The sequence below is a fragment of the Pleurodeles waltl genome, chromosome 12 (assembly GCF_031143425.1).
Source record: "Pleurodeles waltl isolate 20211129_DDA chromosome 12, aPleWal1.hap1.20221129, whole genome shotgun sequence".
NCBI classification, from domain to species: domain Eukaryota; kingdom Metazoa; phylum Chordata; class Amphibia; order Caudata; family Salamandridae; genus Pleurodeles; species Pleurodeles waltl.
In genome coordinates, this window is record NC_090451.1 from 622,382,065 (window position 1) to 622,403,051 (window position 20,987).

The following is a 20,987-nucleotide window of genomic DNA, read 5'->3' on the forward strand; positions in this document are numbered from 1 at the left end:
AACAAGCCTATTTCAGGATCTGCATTGTATGCACAGGGATGGTGTTTTTCATGATGTGTACAATTTTTAAGTTTTATTGTAATTAACTAACTCGATCGTACACATGCCTAGTTGGTGTTTTGGTCTATGGTTTATGAATAACACATTTTGTATTTTTATATTTCATTGTATGGAGTCTCTTTTGTGCGGTATTTATTGTGTCACTTGAGTGTGTGTGTGTTGTGCACACATTGCCTCCGAGATAAGCCTGACTGCTCTGGCCAAGCTGCCAAGTTGGTGAGAAGGGGTTATCTTGGGTGTGTAGCTCCCTTACCATGAATAGAGTGGTGGGTTCTGCCTGGCTTAGGTGCATACCCTAGCCAACCAGAAACCCCATTCTTAACAGGACCACAGCACTTATTATTTTTAAAACTAAGCACTGATTAGAGGAGTTAGCGACCTCAACTGCTAATCGCTTAGGTGTGGCCTATGACCAAATAAAGGCACTGTGCCACATCCTGCAGTTATATGTGCAGAACGTGGCACAATTTGTCCAAACATTTCTATATGCATTCATGAACAGATTGATAATTTACAATAATTTTTAAATGGATTAATAGCACCGATGACAAAATGGCGTTGATGGGATTTGGTCTGAGTCGAAAGCATATTTGGAGGCTAGATAATGAAAATGCTTTAATATGTGTTATTCATTTTCATATTCCTTTTTGCAGAAGTGCGAACTTGTCTGATTTTGTATTATTCCAATCTGAACCATTAAAGGCATGATTAAGTCCCATTTAACTGGATTATAGCGATGATAATGACGAATGGATGTCAGGTTATGGTTCTTGTAATGTCATAACATGGAAAAGCAAAATTGGTCGATGAATACTGAAATGTGTTAAGCTTCTGCAACTAAACAGAGTAATAGTGCTATATGAATTCGTGCATTAGCATGACCGTAACTCACTTCAGCCATGTTTTCTTGCACACGTTAACATTTTCCACAGGTGGTACCTGACTCCGCCGTTTAGCTATTCCTGCTTCTTGGAATTTGAGGCTAGAAATTGAAGGCTAACCTACTCCGCCGAAATGTTTTCATATTCTCACCATTTGAAAGTAATTTAACTTTTCCTTTTCATCACAGACTAGACACCTACATCTTTTGTTTTTAAGAATGAACCACTTGACCCTATTTGAAACTTATGAGCATTAGGTATACACGCGAGTTTGCTCTACTCACCCATGTTAGGGGAAATCTACTTGGCTGACCCTGCAATTCACCAATTTAAATTAATTTTTATTTACCCTTTTCATACTTCGATTGGTGAGAAAGAATAGTTTCTGAAAATGATATTCTGGTACCAAACCTCTATCCTATAAATACATACCACAAACATCTGCCTCTTTTTTGCAGACAGCCCTTGGCTTGATTCTCCAAACCTCCTTTTGTTTCGTGATGTGATTTTAAGTCTGCAAAGCAGCCAAGCAGAGATACAAAGTTTCAAAATCTAAAAATGTATTAAAAAATAAACAATAAAAAAGTTCCACTATTAAGCAAATTCACTGCACAGTCGGGGACCTTAGAGACGCAGACATGTCAGGAAAACCTCTTAATTTCCTTTTCGGACCGTATTGAGAGGCAGCAGCTCAGCGCGAGATGCTAAAGGTAGGGAGCCGATGGGGGCGTTGCGCACACAAAGAGACAAGGGGCGCCAGGCGATGGCAAAAACTGGACGTGAAGGTACCTTTGAGGCCTGCCCCCACCTGCCAGTCAAGGCTGTAAACACAACAGCGGTTCAGGCTTATTAAGCAGGGAGCAGCGCGCTCCCTTTTTCTCCCTCTCTCGCGCACATATGTGCGCTCACCCACACGCAGCCATTCTATTTTTAATAACTGTGACAGGGTGATTTTCAGAAGCAGAAACATCCTCGCCACTGAAGCATCTCTGGTGTACGTGTTCATCCGCGCCTGCAATCCCCTCATTTTTCGGATTTTGTTTCCCCTGAGCCCTTTTCTCTCACTCCCTGTCTGTCATGGGAGGAGGAGGGGCGGGAGAAGGTACCGTTCCAGGAAGCGAGCTGCCCAGGTACCCAGTGGAAAGCTAGGACGGGCAGAGGCGGGCGTGCGTCAAGCGGCTCCCCGTCAAGCCACTGTCCCTCTGGCCCCTCAGGCGCTCAGCTGCCGCCATGGTGAGATGATCCCGGCGCCCACAATGACGGGCCCTGCTCCCCGCCCGTCCCCTCACAGGTAAGCACGGCGGGCGTCTGCGGCTTGGGCAGAAGTTTTCCAAGTATGGTGCGGGTGTCAGTATTGTAGTGCGACTGTATACGTTTAACATCTCCCACCGTGCTATACGAGTATCCTCAAGCGCTGCGAAGCTGCTTCCGTCTGCAATGTTGGCGGTATAGAAAATAAAAAATAAATGGTGAGTATTTCTATACCGCTTTAAAGGCGCCGTGACTTATTAATGGCATTACTCCTTGTAGGTAAACGCTCGCGTGGGTTAAGTGAGTAATGAACAACCCACATGCGAACGTCTGAAAATATTTTTCTGATGGCTCACAGTGTAATGGCAGTCTGATTAAAAAATGATATAGAACTGGATTGAAGCCCCATTTTGTCAAAATTAACGATACACGGCAATAAACCATCTGAATTATGAGCTGTTTTTTATGTGATTGCACTGTTGATTCTGTACCGCTCCCACTCAACGGTTCGAACGCTTCAAAGTGCTATGGAGGAGAACACTTCAAAGCGCTAGGGCCAGTGAAGGAAGACTACAGTGAATTTTTAGACATAGGTAGCGATGGAATGTGTGTCGGGAGTGCAAATACACATATATGTGAATATTGTACATTATTTAAAAAATAGTAGAGAGTACTTTTTGGTATACAGATATTTGTTAAGAATCACAATTAAGGGAACCCTCTGTGGTTATTGAGTTCCTAATTAAAGATACTTAGTATATGCTACAGGGTATATTTGCTCATGCGTGGTGGAACATGCCTCTAGTTTACACCAAGCGGGTACACATACAGATATGCTCTTTGTTAACGCTCTGCACACTTATAATTGCCCTTTTGTTCGGATGCACGCTATTTGCTTGTGCAGGTATATAGAAACATTGGGACGAGCTGGGCACATTGGTGGAAACGGTTGTTATTGCCTTATTAACAAATTCATTCGAAAAAAAGAAATAAACATCTCGTGTTACTGATTCTGGAAGAATTTCTAGTTTCTTCGAAATTGCAAAGGCAGAAACGAGGAAAAAAGGCAGAGTTTACCATCATAAAAAATCTGCTGAAGGCACATCTAAGGTTGTTGTCATGGCAACCGCAGGGAAGCAGGGGTGCCTGGGAAAAAAGGGGAATGACTTACACATACAGGCTGGTTTTTTTTAGCTTCAGTTATATTCAGGGAGGAAAAAGTCTCGTATTGTAGAGATGTTTTTCAAAAGAGGGTTTTTGCGAAGCCAAGAGGGGCTAAGATAGAAGTTTCATCCTTACATTGATGTGACATAGCATCACAGGCGTTTCTCGAGGCAGAGTTCCATACTTGCAGTTCTAAATAGCCTATATGAGAGCTCATAGTGTCAAAAGTGATATAGTGTGATGTTATGTCATGTTACGTTACGTTATTGACGTTAGTTTACGGTATGTCTTGTTATGATAAGTTCCATTATTTTTTAGTTATATTATACTATATTTGGTCAATTGATGACCAGTTTTATGTTTTATGCTATTTTATATCATGATGCTATAATATGGAAAATTGTGCTATATTATGTTGTGTCCTGTTAAGTTATGCTGATTTATTGTTTTATTGTATTGCAGCATTAGTATAGCGTATACTACCCCTTTGTGGGGGCACAGAAGTGCTTACCTACACGGGTAGCCAACTACACCTTGCAGGTGTTCAGTCAGAAGGGTGTTGTCTTTGTTTTGTGATCCTGTGTGGGAAGTGTTTCCACGCTGTGCGTGATGACCACTAAGGTGCGGTTGTCATGTTATAGGACGCAGTCCGTGGCAGTGTGGTGGATGGTGTGGTGTGGAAGACAGGTTTTCAGTATGATGGCAACTTTGAACTGATCTGCAGGTCCCTGCATGGTATTCCTTATGATTATGGTCCGCCTGGCTGGTTAATGCCCTGGGTTGTCCAATCAGATATTTTGTGTATAGTTGTGCTCTTGAGATGGCATGTTAGGAGGGAGAGAGAAGTGGAGAGATTTGCTGGGATGCGCATCTTTCCAGCCATTCCATACCTGAGTGCCACAATGCTTTGTTGTAAAAGGTATGTTCTGTTATTTAGTTATTTTATAGTTTGGTAGTGATCCTTTTATCTTTTGTGTTATATTATAATAAAATATGTCATGTTATATTATGATGATATGTTAAGTGATAGTGCAGCACTAAAACGTTATTAGGGTCACCAAAACTTTTTTTAACACACTACAGTTGCCAGTATTGCAGTCTCACGATTTGATGTTTTTCAAGCATTCTTTTCTGGTACTTTAGTTAACCTGGGTAAATTCAAGACTACAAAACTCAAAATATACAGACTTTCTCAAATACAAGTCCAATTATGGATCAAATGTTCCCTGGTTACAAAGATAACTGTCCACAACTCAGCTTCCTCTCTTATTACTTGCTGACTTTAAGCTTGACTTTGACCATGTACAGCCCTCTGCTGCCTTTTTACGAGGATCGCAATATATAAATAGCATATACATACATATATATACATAGGTACATCTTCAATCTTTTTATGTTGGTGACCCTGGGCTTCCATACCCAGTTACAATTTTAACCAGTGCATGAAAACAAATGTAGTAATTCAACCTTTTTATTTTAATAGGTTGGCATCTACAAATCATTCTGTACTTCAAGGCAGCATCATACTAGTCCTGCCCCAAGTCTTTTTAGGACAAGCTACAACTAGTGCTTTTACTTTGCTCTGTTAGAAGTAGACTGGAGCATGGGTACTCACTAATGGTCCTCGGGAGCTGCGCTTTGCAGGCTTTCCTTGTAAGCAACCAGTGCATTAATTAACTCCAGGTCCACTGTATGCAAATCACTCTAATGAGTTTTGATTTTGGAACTCCCAAATATACAAATGGTATGGCCATCAACTATTGGAAGCAATTTTACAGGCATTAGAGGGCTCCCTTCAGAACCATTCTTCATGGGGGAATATTTTCTCTGGGTCAAAGGCTGCATAATGGTTTGTTAGTGAGCAACGCATCTGCATCCTATTTTCTGGTGTGCTCACCGGCATGTCTTTCCAATGTCTTATCAACAATAAGAGGGACAGGGAGGTTGATGGTCCAGTGTACAGTCACCCAAATGACTAATCACACAATAAAAGGGTACACTGTTCCAAAAAGAAGTAAACCTAGGGGAACTTCATAGTTCAGGAGCAAGAGCCCTCACACATGCTAATGGATGTCATGCTTCATCATCGGGTTGCTCCTCGTCAGACTGGCACTGCAATGTCTGACGGGCTCCCCGTTAGGGGGCTCTCTGACGAAGATCTTTTTAAAGTGACTGCTGTGATGATAAAACTCACTAGAAAATTATTGAGGTCAGGCACTATTACTGGCATGAGAGTAATAAGTTAAAATTGGTTCTATGCCCCACAGGAATCAGCATTATTTAATGTGTCATAAAGGCAGGGCTTAGACCAAGATTAAAAACACAAGGAAAGTAGAAAAAGAGGGTTCATGCTCAACCACATTCTAACGATAAATGGGGTTATGGGAAATGATCATCTATCCCCTAAGAAATGGTCAACATGTTTCACGTACGACGGTCTATACAGATCCTATGACGCTTCTTCAGGACCAACAAGTAAACAGGACTTCTCCTGACTCATAATTAGTTAAGGGGACTTAAATAATTTTTAAGTCAAATACAACACTGCTTTGTGTATGCATAAGTAACAGTCACTTACATTCAAGTAAACTGTCAGTCAAAAATAACGAACCAAAAAAGGTTGCCCTAGAAAATAAATCATAATATCAATATACACGGTTAATGCCCAGATCACCCATGACAAAACAGTGAAAATAAGGGTGGTATCCCATAGTGCACAGAAACAAGCAAAATCTTATGCTTACCATCCCTAGTCATAGGAGGGCCCCTTGAGAAGAAGCATGCCTTAAGCGGTCACTACTAGGTAGAGTAATTAGGAAAAACAAAGTTAATGAAAACAGAATCCAGTTAGGATCATACGAATTCAGTAAAGCATGGGGACAACCATGCCAACAGTGATTCATTGACTAACGGTACACTCCAAATCTGGTCACCAATGATGGCTAATCTATTTATGAGTCCTATCTCATATAGTTTGGGTTAACGTCAGAGAGAAGAAAGAAAACTACAAACAAAATAAGGAATCACCCACTTCATGGCGTTCCCTGCAAAGCAAATGGATGTGCAGCAGTCAAGGAAACCATAATCAGTAATGTGTGTCAAAAAAGGCAACGTTGGTGGGATCTATCCTCTTGATCCCCTCAAAGCGACTGTAACTAATTAGTAGGTTGCCTCGCCATTAAATATTTAACATTTAAATGGACCGTGTCAAACGAAGATCCCCAAGCCGTAAACAGCTAAGGATTCACTATGTGTATCACTCGTAAAGTGCGGCCTCCGCGGGAAGACACTTACTTGTTATGTGCCGGTCGTGGCCTGTCACACCTACCCTGGCGCGCTCTCTCGGAAATGCGTCACGTGGGAGAAGCATCAGTGGAAACTAAAGAAGGACTAAAATAAAAATAAAAGTGGGACACACAACTAGAAATCGATGGAGGCCATATTATGGAGTGTTTCCAATGTGTTAGCCTGGTCTGTACTGCAGAACCTCCATGTACCGCTTCAGAAATTGAGTCACTCCTCAGTGCAGTAATTATCTTGCATGGTAGCCAACTGTCTCCATGTCGGGAGGGTGAGTTTCAGCCAATCCTGTAGGACTTATAGGCCCATGTCTGTAATGGGACATTTGAAACCACAAATGCTCAGTGCTTTGGGCCGAAAACTCTGGACTGGCCAAAAGATAACCTTATAGATCTGGGTACGGATGGCATCTATATTCTTGCAATAACTACAGCAATTTCGGGCTGATGTCGTAGAAGTATATGGACAGGATACCTTAATCAATATGTTTATATATATTTTTAATTTAAATGTAATATTGGACATTGCTCAGACCCCAGGCGTTGTAAGCTGGGGAATCTGAGGCACAGGGTGGTGTATTTTTTTAATGCCCAATCTCAACCGTTGGTCAAAAGAGGAAGCCAGGGTTGAAGCCTTGTCTCTTGGTTCCACAAATCATAACTTGCAACCAAGACAGCACTCCAAAAACTGCACCGTCGACAGGGAATGAGCTGTTCGGCTAGAGTGTGTGCACACTTCGCTGAGTGACGGCTTCAGTGCTTCGTTTGTGCTGATGGTTGCTTGTGGTCAGCACCAGCTCTAATTTTTGAGGACTGGGACTTCTAATTCATCATTAGGCTTTAATCAAAACAAAGAGAGAGACTGGCAGAAAATGAAGGAGGAAGAGAAAAAATAGAAAACACGACAAGGAGAGAAAGCAGGGACAGAAAAGAAGCTAGAGGAGTATGATAGAGGGACAGGAAGTGTAGGCTGACTTGGAAGAAAGAGCCATGAGGAAGAATCGAAGCTATGCAGCCTTTCGTTTTACGTAACCCCCAAATTCTCCAGTGACAGCAGCAGTTAAACAATGCACTTATGCTTATTATTTTTTGTAATATAAATTAAGCACACACCGGTTGCTGATACCAGTGTAGTACTTTACCAGGCGCCTATAAAGAAACCACATGCTTTCGCACGGCCCCTCTCCGTGTTTCTCTGCATTTTCTGCTTCAGAGTCATGATTTGTAAAGACGGCGTGTTTGTCAACAGCTAATTGAAGTCTTCCTCTTATTCAGCCTTCCTTATGTCTCACCCACCTACAGCAATGCCTTAATGCTTGGCTCTCGAAGTTCAAAGGGTGACCTTTACAGAAAATGACTACATTTCTCATTGTATTGCCGAAGTTTCAAAACACAGCTCTGCAAGGCCCCTTCACATGAATAGCTCACGCTACCCACCAGAAACGCTCCGTCGGGCGTGCATTGCGTAGGCTTTTGCCTTTTGTCAGTGTGTTCTCTGCAATGATGTGCAGCCCTGACACCCACAATTCACCGGGAGCCATCACTCCGACAGGGCTGTGGTAACAGCAGACTAAATACCAGTTCCAGTCCAATCTGCCTCTCAAGGTGGATTGTTCGGTAGTTATCCTGGCGGGAAAACGTTGCTCAGTAGACGAACAAGCACCTAGCGGCTATGACGTGTTCGGGTGAAGTTAGCTAAAACATAAGGAGGAACAGACAGGTGCCAGAGCCTTTCAGAAAGAGCTGGTCTTAAAGGAGATAACTTATTTCACAACCAACAAAAGAACACCAGCGTCACCATGAAACCATAATTATTATTTCCAAGTGAAAAGAAAGAAATGGCAAAGGCCTATTTACTAAGGCATTTTGGAGTGCGTAAAGTAGTAGCCCAGTAGTGCTCTTTGGTGCTCAGACATGTGTTGGTGAACTGCCCCAGAACATTTAAAATTAGAATAAAATGGAAAAATCTAGGTAATATTTATATGCGATTGGTACAGATAGAAAGGGAAGTGCCCTCTTCACCCTTTTACTAATAGGGAGTTGACATTTCGGCCAATTCACAAAGGCACTGCCTGTGACAGGACTTAAACAATTCCTCCAGCAGTGCTACTTGCTGTACTCATAAATGCCTTTGAAAATCACCCCAAGGTGTTGCATTTTCTTATTCGAAGAGTTATAGAGGAATACCTTCAGAGAACAGAAAATACACAAATTAACTTTCTCTTCTAGATTGTAAATATGAAATTAACTTTCTGTTCCGAATTATAAGTGTTGCACTGTCCAAACATTTTACCAAAAGACCTCTGAGGGATCTAAGGGAAAAGTGACTGAACAATAGCAGGCTCTTCTGAGGTATGGGTTTGAAGATTGGCTTCTGGTGCACCTACTCTGAAAAGCTGCCTAGCTTCAGAAAACTGAGAAAAGGCTCCTTTTATTTTAAACATGATGGTCAACTGTTAACATTGCAATGACTCGGCCACCACACTGGTTTTGAAAAGCCTAACTCTAGGGGAAAAAATGGCAATTCTTTGCATAAATTATTAACTAAGTAATTTGGTTGTTTGTGGTGTTAGCATGCAAATTGGACAAAAGAATCACAATGTCTGGGTCAGGCCCCATCTCAAGAAGCAACTCATTCGCTTCTTACAGTTGACCATATCAAATGCCGACGTGAGGTCCATAAAGGCTAAATGAAGTGAGCCAGAATGAGCAACAGTGTACATGTTTATAATAAGGTACAGATTTAAACACTGATCCATTGTGGATTTGCCTGGCCTTAAGCCATAACGCACCTCTGTGAAGATGTTATTTTAATCTACCCACAACATAAGACTATTCAACGACCCTACATCTATCAAACATATCAGTTGATAACACATGGGGGTATCCTTGTCCCCCCTTTTCGAAGACTGGGACTATTGCAGCACTCAACATGAGAGCAGCACACCATCCCTCACTGCAGCATTAAGTACCAATGTCAAAACTGACTCCCAGACCTCAGTGTTGCCCAGAAAAAAATCTGAGGGGATACCATCCGGCCCGGGGCTTTATTGGCCGACAGCAGCACCTAAATGCCCTGGGAGACTTCTTCCTGGGTAAAAGTTACATTTGCACCTCCCCTAAATAGTTTATCGTACTCCCCCTCCTAGTCACTACTCCCAAAGTTATAGATCTTTTTTAAGTGATTTATCCTTTGAGACGCTGAAATATGATGGCACAGAGCTGACCCCGTAGCTTCAGTAAAACAAGGCTTGTTCACTACAGGACTCTCAGGACACGTAGGTTTACCGCAGTTGGCTGATCTACCTAGAAACCTGAGTGGGTTTCTCAAGCCTGATGATCTCCCCGATGAGGCCTGCCTTTTAAATTTGGAGGGTTTCTGATTTCCCTAGTATGGGTTCTAACTACTTAAAGGATTAGGTACGTGACAAGGTCCTGACGAATCGCATAAGATCATTTATTGACTAAACAGCGAGAAACATGTTGACCTATCCGATAGAGTAACACAGGGGATCCTGTGTTTACCTTTACTATTCTCCACTGTGGGATTTAGTGATTATATTTTTTTCTTGTCACTTGGGGAGTGTAGACATTATTTTACCATATCCCCTTTTGCCGTTTTTAACCATGTCAGAGGTATTAGTACCATAATAAATAGCAATTTTTACCTCTAGGCATTTTTAAACACCCTAATACCAATCCTCACATTACTTTTGACAGGTTGTGCATTATTCTCAAAAGATCTCCGGCAAAGAGCCCCCCTGTGGGGCCCGTCAGGCATTGCAGTGCCGGCCTGACGAGGAGCATAGCCCTATGATGAAGCATGTCACCGGAAGGTGAGTGAGGGCTCTTGCTTCAAATTTATTAATTTCCATTTTATTCAGAACTATTATCTTGAAAGAAACCCCTTTGTTTTATTGAACTGTGTGTATACTATTTTTTGATTAGTTGTTCACTACCCTTCAGAATTGGGTGCTATCACTTGCTTTGCACGCAAAGGCTAGATCCTCCCATGCAGCCTTTCATAGAATGGATTTACGTTCAGCCAGAGCCTTCCTGTAGCCTCTGCAACAGATGGCAACAAACTCCCTACCTTTTGAGATCTTCTTCAGGGCAGCCTTTAATTTAAAAGGCTGAAGATTTTGAGCAATCATGATCAAACTATTTTGGGTCCTCAGATCTGGCATTAGATATGGGGGCCCATACCATAGCGGAAACCTGAGCGAGACCCACAAATGCAGACGGAATGATACTCTCTGAAGAACCCAAATCCAGACAGGTAAATTTCTCTCTCCAACACTCCGCAAAGAGGGTCACGTAAAATTTTTAGCGCTCAATTAGAGACCATTTGAGTCTCCTACACTGATCACTGAGAGCAAGCACGCTCTGAACACCTGCTCTTGGCCTACCCACCTCTGCAATAACTAGGGGTAGGGTGTTATGGTCACTGATGGGAGTCCAGAGTATATTAAGATCAGAAATACACAGAAACAATGTAGAGGACAAAAAATGTAGTCTACAATAGAAGGGCAGCCCCTCCCCAAAAATGTGGGGAATATACAAGGTTTGGCCAAGTTAACCAGCTTCTCCAAGGTAAAAGCTAAATTGAAGGTACTAAGAAGCGTGTTTATCCCCAGCTTCTCCTTAGTGTGAACCATGTGAAGCTCATCAATCAACAGGCACCCAGGCTTAGATCTATCCTGGTCTAGAGGGCATATGCAGAGATGGTAATTAAAATCACCCACTAATATAAGCTTTTTTCGGCCAGAACCATGCGCACCATGGAGTCAAGTGCAGAATGCAAGCAGGAGAAGTTGGACGCCCCTACGTGCCCACCTTTTGCATTGTGAAAATTAACCAATACTAACAGGATAAAACCAGGAACAGATAACTCTAAAACCTGCAACTGATCTGAGTCCCACCTCAAGTCCTTAACACGACCAGGCCACTCTACTAACACAAATATGGTCAGTCTTCCTTTGGATCTGCCTGACACTGATGGTGCTACTGGGGGGAAATAAGCTAGATAACCTTTCAAATAAAAACAAAAAATGCTCTTCCCAGGTTTATTGCAAAGAGATCACCTAGTATGCCCTGACAAACGTCACCCAATTAATATCATTTAACTTGGAAGACAGTCCTGCTATGTTCCAAGAGAGCACCCTAAGATCATCCAAGCTTTCAGTAGGAGTGACCATAGAGGGACTGGTAGAGGTGACAGACACTATAGGTGGCTTATGATCATGGAGTCAAACCTAGGACTAGAGTGTGCTCAAATGGGAAAATCTATTTGAAATGGGCAAGTTCGGGGATACTGCCATGTCCTCTGAGAGTTTGTTATGTATAATTAACCCTGTCTGACCCTGTGTCCCAAAACACAGACTCACCATCTCCCTACTGTAAAATAAACTAAGGAGAAGTGCCTGAATATTAGTGGGTCTACAAGTCTTGGATGAACCCAAGATAGTAAGAACAAGTGCAGCAATAGTGGCTTTATGGAAATCAACTACAATCACTATCCAACCTTTTTACACCAGGCCCCAACCAACTTACTCTTCTTACCATATTAATGAATCCAAAGATCTCTGTCTCCTAATTTGAGTGTAAATTAAACCAATGCACCACTTTATTTATCAGCACCTCAAAAGACTCCAACGATGGATTACTTAATGGGGAGACATTTCCCAAAACTATCACATATAGGGAGACGTCCTGGGGGCAAGCCCCATCTCTGGTTCAATAGTTGGGGGATGGGCTGCTACAGATGGACGGGTCTCCCCAGCGGATGCCATGGAACCCAGCGTAACAGGGTACACCTCCAACCTGTTCCTAATGGCTTTGGAAGCTGGGGGTCTGGGGACACCATCATTAAAACACAGTAAGAGCTTCAATGGAGGAGCAGAGGCAGTGATGCTGGGTGCCTCACATGATAGAGAACTCTGACCAGGATCCCTAGCTGCAAGGAGCTGTAAGTGGTCCAAAAGCTTGGACACTCGGGTCTCGATAAATGCCAGCCTCAACATTATTGAGTCATGTTTAGAGGCAAAAAGATACCTAAAGTCACACAAATAGTTATAAAAGAGTGGACATAGAGAACCAATTGCTGTGGAGGGTGTGTACTTAAATCTGTCTACATGCCCACATTTACTGAGAAAGGCTTCTGATTTGAAGCAGCCATGCACTTCCTGCATTTAATCCTAGGAGTAAAAACAAGACTTGTGTGGGTCCTGTCCTCATGTGTGTGACTTACGATGTTATTCTGAAGGATAAGTGGAAACCTCTATCTTGCTCTCCTGAACAACTTTCACAGAGCTAGGTCTAGCTACTCCACAGGGTACTGAAGATACACCCTGTAGCACTGGAAGGACACAGCAAAGTAGGAGAGGAGCTTTCAACAGTTATGGACAGCCTTCTTTCAGCTAACTCAGTCTCTTTAGACACAACCCCAACAGCATGAGAAAAGAACCCCTCAATAACAGAGATTCTGGGGGGAGCCTGGAGGGAGAATAACATTGGAGGCCACCGCTTTTCTCTTCCCCATGTCCCACCCAAATAAACAGCACAAAGAACCACCAAATGTGTACACTATAAGCCTACAGGACGAAACCACCTCCTCCCTTAAGAACACTGTTTATACAAATATTCCATGTAGTCCCAAAGAGTCTCGAGTTCCAAACAAGCGGGCACCAAGCACAGTGGCATTTCAAACCCACCACCTAACGCAAAGACTATTAAACAAGGCACAGAAGAGATGTCCCACAGTACTCACGAAGCATCAAGCTGGGGGGCCCTTCACCTGCCTCTTCCTGGTGTTGACTGGCGCAGGACAGGCCCGCCCTTTCCCCGGGCGCGGCCCGCTCTGCACTATGAGCAAATGAGCTTTATAGCGCTAAGCAGGTGAGCAAGGTTACTGGAGCCGCCTCCAGGAGCCCTCCGAATGCTGGATATTGGAGTCCTTGGTCAGGAAAACACCTGCTCCGCGGGACGAGCAAATGCTCTTTATAGTGTGGGACAGGTAACTAGAGTTACTGGGTTCACCTCCAGGCACCCTCAGAATGCTGGATATTGTAGTCCTTGGTCAGAAAAAAACACTCAAATATGCCTCTTTTTCATGCAAATTTGTGTCGAGGGTGTTTCTAGTGCCAAGCCCAAGTCCACCCTATGTTTAACTTGGAATCTGTCCAATTCAAAACATATTCGTCTTTATGCAACTGCATGGTTAATGTGTTGCAGTCACTAGTGCCAAGCACAATGTTACTCTAATGTACTCCCACAGGAGTTTACGGGCTAAGCTGTGGGGTGCCTCAGGGCTCATCACTTAGCCCCACGCTTTTTAATATATACATGGCTCCTCTGGCTGAGTTGGTGGAATCCTTTGGGTTAGCACTAATTTCCTACGCAGATGACACGCAACTGGTGGTTTCATTTGCCTCTAAGTCCACCCTAGACGGGTCCTCTCTGTCCTCTTGCCTACAAGCTGTAGCTGGGTGGATGATGGACAGTAGGATGCTATTAAACGGGGATAAAACAGAGCTGATGATCCTGGACCATAATCCTGGTCCTGGCAAACTTCTCACAATCACTAATACCCTGGGGATTCTCCCTTCCCCTCAGAAATACATCAAGAGCCTGGGGATATGGCTAGATCCTTTTCTCACGATGGAACTGCATGCCAGGCACATATCGGCCACTTGTTTTGGCCTTCTAAGACTAATAAGGAAGGTCTTTACTATTCTCCCCCTGCTGGCTAAAAGGCTAATCATTCAGGCATTAATTCTCTCTAGACTTGACTACGGAAATAGTTTATTTGTTGGTTTGCCCTTATATGTCAAAAAGAAACTACAGAGGGTTCAAAATACGGCAGCCTATCTGTTGTTAGACATCCCTAGAAGGTCCTCTGTTAAAGCAGGGCTAGCGTCCCTACATTGGTTACCTGTGGGACAGTGCATTGAATTCAAGGCTTTGTGTTGTATTCACAGGGCACTCTACAACAGACGTCCCCCTATATTGAAGACCATGGCCTCCTTTTATAAGCCAAACAGAAATCTCAGGTCAGCCTCAGTAGGCTTGGCTACCCTACCCAGAATAACAAAAATCTAGATAGGGGGGGTGCCACGCTGGCCTTTCAGGGGGCCAAACTGTGGAACGCCCTACCCATTAGCCTTCGGCAGACTGGCAATGAATATAACTTTTGGAAGTCCCTAAAAACTTGGTTGTTCTAGTGCTGATGGCACCCCCTCTGTCTATTTCTGGTCCTGGTCATTTAGCGCTGGGAAGTCTTATGGTAGCCATGCGCTCTACAAATTATGTAACATAACATAAGCGGATGACATCGGGCCTCTCTACCAATTCTTCAAGCCACTAAGATCGCAATGTTGGTTTAAAGAGACTTTTAATTATGACTTAAGCAGTCACAAGGTGGCCTTAATATTGGGTGTCTAATACTCACAATAGTTGTCACTTCAACTGTCCACCGACATGTGACAAATTATAGTTTTGTAACTAATTGATTAACCGTGCATGGACCAACCCATATACTTCATGTATGCAAGCATATAAGGATATACAGGATCAGGGCTGATATCATTCCCTCTCAGTGCTGCTCAGGGCCTACTACCCCATAGTGTTCCACTAAGAATAGCCCACTGAAGAACATAAGGCCCGTATTATTGGATTCATGCGATTAGGGGTAAATTCACGAATAGGGTGTTCACTGGGCCTCCCACATAAACTATCTTAACCTTGATATATGTCCTCAGTGTTGCCTCATCAGATACTTTGTTTAATTCAAATATAAGTCACTTTTCATGCAAATGGGTGGCTATGGTGCTTAAATTTCTAGTGCCAAGCACAAGTCGAACCTGTGTCTAACCAGGAAGCTGTTCAATTTGTAACATGTTCCTCTTTTATGTAACTGGTGGTGCATGTGTCTAAGCCACTAGTGCCAAGCACAATGCTGTCTTTGTATGCCATCCGTTTAAGCTATCTCAACATTGACATCAGTCTACATTGTTGTTCCATCAGAGAATCTGTGTAATTCTGTTTAAGTTTGTTTAATTCAATATATGTTTCTTTCGAGGCAATGTGTGGCTAATGTACATAAGTCCCTATTGCCAGGCTCAAGGGTTACCTTGCTATTCAACTAGAGACCTGCAGTTTTGAAAAATGTTCTTCTTTATGCAGTTGCATGATTAATGTACTTTAGTCATTAGTGCCAAGCACAATGTTTTTCTATTTGTTCCCTAGTTAAACTATGGGCTAGGCAGATGGCCTCAAGGGTCATCCCAAATACACGGCGCAACCTAAACACTACCCTTATGTCCAATCCTATGGCCCATCTACTCGTCCTAGATTAATTATAGGCAAGCGAGTATCACGCGCAGTCACTCCACCCTCCACTACATGCACATAAACTCATACCCGCATGATTTTCTCCCCGGCAGGCCCTGCCCACTGGACATAGCAGTTACAGCCTGCACGCCACTATGATTCCCACTCTTCACCTCATCTCTTATAGCCACCCCTTGGTGGGAAGGGCTCCTTGTCTGGTTCTGGGTTCCCCAGAGCCCGCGCTGACTCCCAAAGTTGTTTGTTAGTACCCCTGAAGTTCTCATCTCCCTACACCCTCCTGGTGCCCATCCCCAGTGGGATAGCTAAACCAATGAGATTTGCCTTTTGACCCCTAAGGCCTCTCTTAGGACCCGTCAACGAGGAAGTCCACCCGCTACTCAGAGTAACGACCAATGCCTTCATTAAGCGTTATTTCATTGAACACCATGGGTTGAGCCACCCAGTTAAAAGAACCAAAATCCTAAACCATTGTAAAGTGCTATCAGGTGACATAGTCCTCCTCCAAGAAACAAAGATAGGTTTTAAAGAAGCCTTGTTAATGAGAAAGGGCTGGGTGACAGATGTGACCTGTTCAGAACCTTGCAGGATAAAATGGGGTGCTCATCTTACTTTCTAAAAAAATCTGGATTAACAGTAATCACATCAGAACATGACACTAATGGTAGATGGCTATGTACCAGTTTGAACAATGGAGAACACAACCTTTATGTAATGAACATTTATGCTCCCAACGCAGATGACACAGTATTCTGGCGCACACTCAATAAGAAATTAGCAGATATTCCACAAAACTTGAAAACAATACTGGGAGGGGATTTTGACCTTCCTATGGATCCTGTTTTGGACAATGACTCAGCCTTTAAATTCAAAACACCCAAGTTGCACAAACAGACACTCAACTTATGCTCCTCACATCATCTCCTAGATATCTGGAGACCACACAATCCAAAGGGAAATGACCACACATTATTTTCCCCTCCTCACTCAAGCTTCTCCCTCATTAAATATCTCCTAATAGATCCCTCACTTCTGTGGGCCACATCCGAAATCCATCCCATTATCATCTCAGACTCAGACCATGCTGCAATCTTAATGTCCATTCTTAACCTTCCTGATAAAGATAAAAGCTGAATCTGGAGATTAAACACTGAAATCCTGGACAATGAATCTGAGTTAGAGGATCTAAGGAAAAAACTGTCAATTCTTTTTTTTAAAAAAAAGACACTCTGTCACATCCCCTGTGACTCTTTGGGATGCGTTCAAATGTGCCATAAAAGGACAAATCATTAAATGTATGTCCCAAAACAATAGTGAAGTTAAAGAAACCCCACAAATTCTAGGCATTGAAATCAAAAATAAGGAGAAGGCATTTAGACCTACTCATTGACATCAAACAACTAAAATACAGCTATAATTCCATTGTCAGTAAACAGGCATATCTATATTTACATGCCTAAAAATCCAAACAACTACTATTCCACAACAGATCCTGCAATAATATATAATATAAATCTTAACAACCAATCACATTAAGGATCAGGATGGATCTCGGAAATTGAAAACCAATTAGATACTTGAGGTTTTTAAAGACTTTTATGCAAACCTTTACAGCCCACAAACATTGTGCAATAAAACAAAATGTCTGGTGTTTCTAAATGCCCTCCTTATGGGGTCAGTTTCCGACTAGGAGAGAGCGCGCTTAAACAAACCAATAGAAATAGAAGAAATTGTCAAGACAATTAAATCAATTTGCTCTGGAAAAGCACTGGTGCCCGATGGCTTCCCCATCATCTTCTATAAAAAAATCACAAATCAGACATCTTAAAAAATACACCAGACCAGTTTGCTCCCCAAGGCAAGGTATCCAGCACTGCCACAGAAGCCACGAATGTGGTGATTCCCAAAGAGGGCAAATACCACTCTGACTCCAAAACTTTCCTCCCCATCTCACTCCAAAATATGGAAGCCAAAATATTTGCCAAAATCCTAGCCAAAAGGCTAGATACATACATCCCCAAACATATTCATAATTCCCAAACACTAGAGGGCCTCCAACAGCATCAGGATTTCCAAGACCTATATGATAACAATATTGACCCACACTCCTTTTTCAGAACTAGCCAAAATACATAATCTCCCTTATTTAGACTTTTACAGTTTCCTAAAGCTTAAAGTAAAACTCTCCAAGTTCAATCATACCAAACACTCGACTCTATCTTCTCAGCTAGCGGCATAGCACTACTCAGCCCACATAGCCTTGAGAATTTACAAAACCTTATCTGATTTGTACTCCTCACCAAAATCAATATTACACTCTAAATGGACCAAACATTTAGACACCATCTTTTTTTACAACATTATAGGCGAAAACTGGCCAAAAATGGCAAACCCTCCCTATGCAACAAGATCGCCCATCCCTTCTCCAAACCACATTTTTCACAATTAACCTTTTGCACTGTACCTCCTTCTGGGCTACATAAATTAAATCTACGAGAGAGTGCCAACTGTTGGAACTGTAACTTAGAGCGGGCTTACATCAGCACATGTTCTTTAACTGCCAGCTCCTCAACTAATACTGGTCCCTGATCCAGAGCCAGATTTCAGCTACATTCAATACAACCGAATCCTTGAACTTCCCCATGATAGCATTAGACCAATAGGCCTCCGTGAACTCACTAAACCTGAATGCTAACTGCATGGCGCTGCTGGACCTCCTATTGAAAATTGGACTTAAAGTCCTCCTTTCCCAATGTAAGTCATTTAATCATTTACGTCATCACACCCCGTGGACATGTGTCTCATACCTTAGAGGCACACATAGTTCCCAGACTAACAAGGCCGGTCTGGGCGTACCAGGCATCGGACCTTTTCCCAGCAGGCTAGAAAGGTGGGGCTGCTTTTGTAGCAGTGCAGCTGTGTTAAAGCACTGCAGAGTTCACTGTATATCCAGCAGGGTTCAGGCAACAATAATAATTTAAAGATAATTCTGGTGATTACCTGTTGGAGAGAAATCAGAGTTTTGTCTAATGGCAGTTTTGGCTCATCTAGGATTGCACAGGAGGTTAATAAGCCTGCTGCAAATAACGTGTACAATGCAGATTACAGAACAGTATTTTATGTGCAATGCTCAGTTGGATACTGCTTCTGTCACAGAGATCTCTTTGTTACTGTAGCAAGTCATATGTTCAATCATAATCTAGCACAGTAGGCTATGAACTGCCATCAAAGAGCTGCATGCAAACTGTATGATCCAGGTTAGAAAGTTATATTTTTCATAATCGTTGATTATCCTAATTTTGCTAAAAAGGGTTTGTTTGGTTAGAAGTAAATTATTAGTAAAGTCAACCCTAACCACTGTGTTACGTACTGCGTCCTGAGTTAATGCTTCCTAAGATAGAGCATTCTTTAAAAATGCCTCCCAATATGGATGACATGTGAATACTACACCCTGTAGTCCCCTTTTTCTTATGTAACATTTTCTAAACACTTACACTTGTATGATTTGTTGCCTCTGTATGTGTGTTTAATGTAAAGTGCTCCAACACCCAACATTGGTGAGAGAGGCACTATAAAACAAATGAAACAATTTGGGAGAGAGGCTATGGAGATGTGAGAGGGACTTTATGAGAGTGATGGTAAGGGAATCATTGAAGAGCCCCAATAAAGATCGCCCTATCCTGGTGCACTGCAAGGTCATCATTTACTACACTTTAAACATTAATACAATTGAATATATAATGAAAATCGTGTTGTAGAATGCACAGTTTTTGCCATTGTGGGAGAGCCGCCACCACCACCACAAGGCCCATTGTAGTGGTCAAGCTTGCTCACTATGCACCCTTTGGGGGCTGGTCTTTCAAGGTATGCCAGAGCTACTTTGGGTTCCCAGTTTGGCCCTGCATACTATACAACAGTCCTCCCCTCAGATTTCAAGTGGGGTGTGGCAAACCTTCAGATAAGTACATAGAACACTACACCAAAACTTTTGTGATGTAATCACAGACAGATTTTCGGACCCTGAGCACATGCTCACAGGCATCTTTCATACATCCCACTGGCTTCTCCCCCACGTCCCCTTCCCCAGTTTTTTCACCTGTAAGGCTATATATGCATATGGTATACATCACACAGGAACTATACACCCAATAAACTCTAATGACACTCTGGCCACAGGGCTTCTCCCCAACTGTATGTGATGATTCCTCTATCCCTACACAGGGGTTTGCAGTAATCAGAATTATATCACTCTCAAGTATGTTGCTTGTATATCATATGCTGTGATACCAGTTTGTCTGTCCAACCTGAATATGTATCGCAATGGTTCTTTATTACTTGTATGCTTGCATGTTCTATTATAAAACAAATAAAATATTTGGAACAAAAAAAAGGCAGAGTTTCTGAGAAATTGAAAGATTTTTGAGGCAGCAAAGAAAAACGTATCTGGTGCAAATGGATATAAGTCATGGGCAATAGAGATAAAAGTGTGATTGTAACCCATGTAATTTGAACATGTGGGGTTTAAGATACAGACAAATCAAAAACCATTTGAGAACGTTTTTACTACAAAGGGAATAAATTGTTCTGCACCACTTATTGGTAAGTGGTTTCACAGGTTTTTCAGGAGTACACATTTGTTGTAAGGTATAGTGTCAATGTAAGAATTGCTTTTTGAGAAAGAAAAGGTCGAGACATATTATGAGTTTTGACTAGTTATTGCTAACATTAGGAGATGCCATATTTGAAAAAAGTGGATGGACAATATAGGCCAAGATGAAAAGAAAAAGGTGGTGACAAAGTATGCTCCAGAAGGGAAGGCACAGAAATCTGGAAGTTTAGAAAGTGTTGAATGTTCAGTTAGAGTTATCTTAGGATGACGTTTTAGTAAGAAGAAGAGGTAAGATAGTGGTGCTGGAAAGGTTTCATTCGAGGATAATTGAGGTGCTTTATGAAGCTCGTTACAATGCGCTAGCAGAGTAAATGA

General features: G+C 42.4%; 1 protein-coding gene across 1 annotated transcript in view; it reads left to right on the forward strand.

Moving 5' to 3' along the window:
* The first annotated feature begins 1,622 nt into the window (after nt 1–1,622).
* The window catches only part of KCNJ9 (potassium inwardly rectifying channel subfamily J member 9), a 110,285-nt gene continuing 90,920 nt past the window's right edge, over nt 1,623–20,987 (forward strand). The window contains exon 1 of the mRNA XM_069217969.1: nt 1,623–2,232. The gene's annotated coding sequence lies outside the window, so the exon portion shown is untranslated. The remainder of the gene's footprint in view (nt 2,233–20,987) is intronic.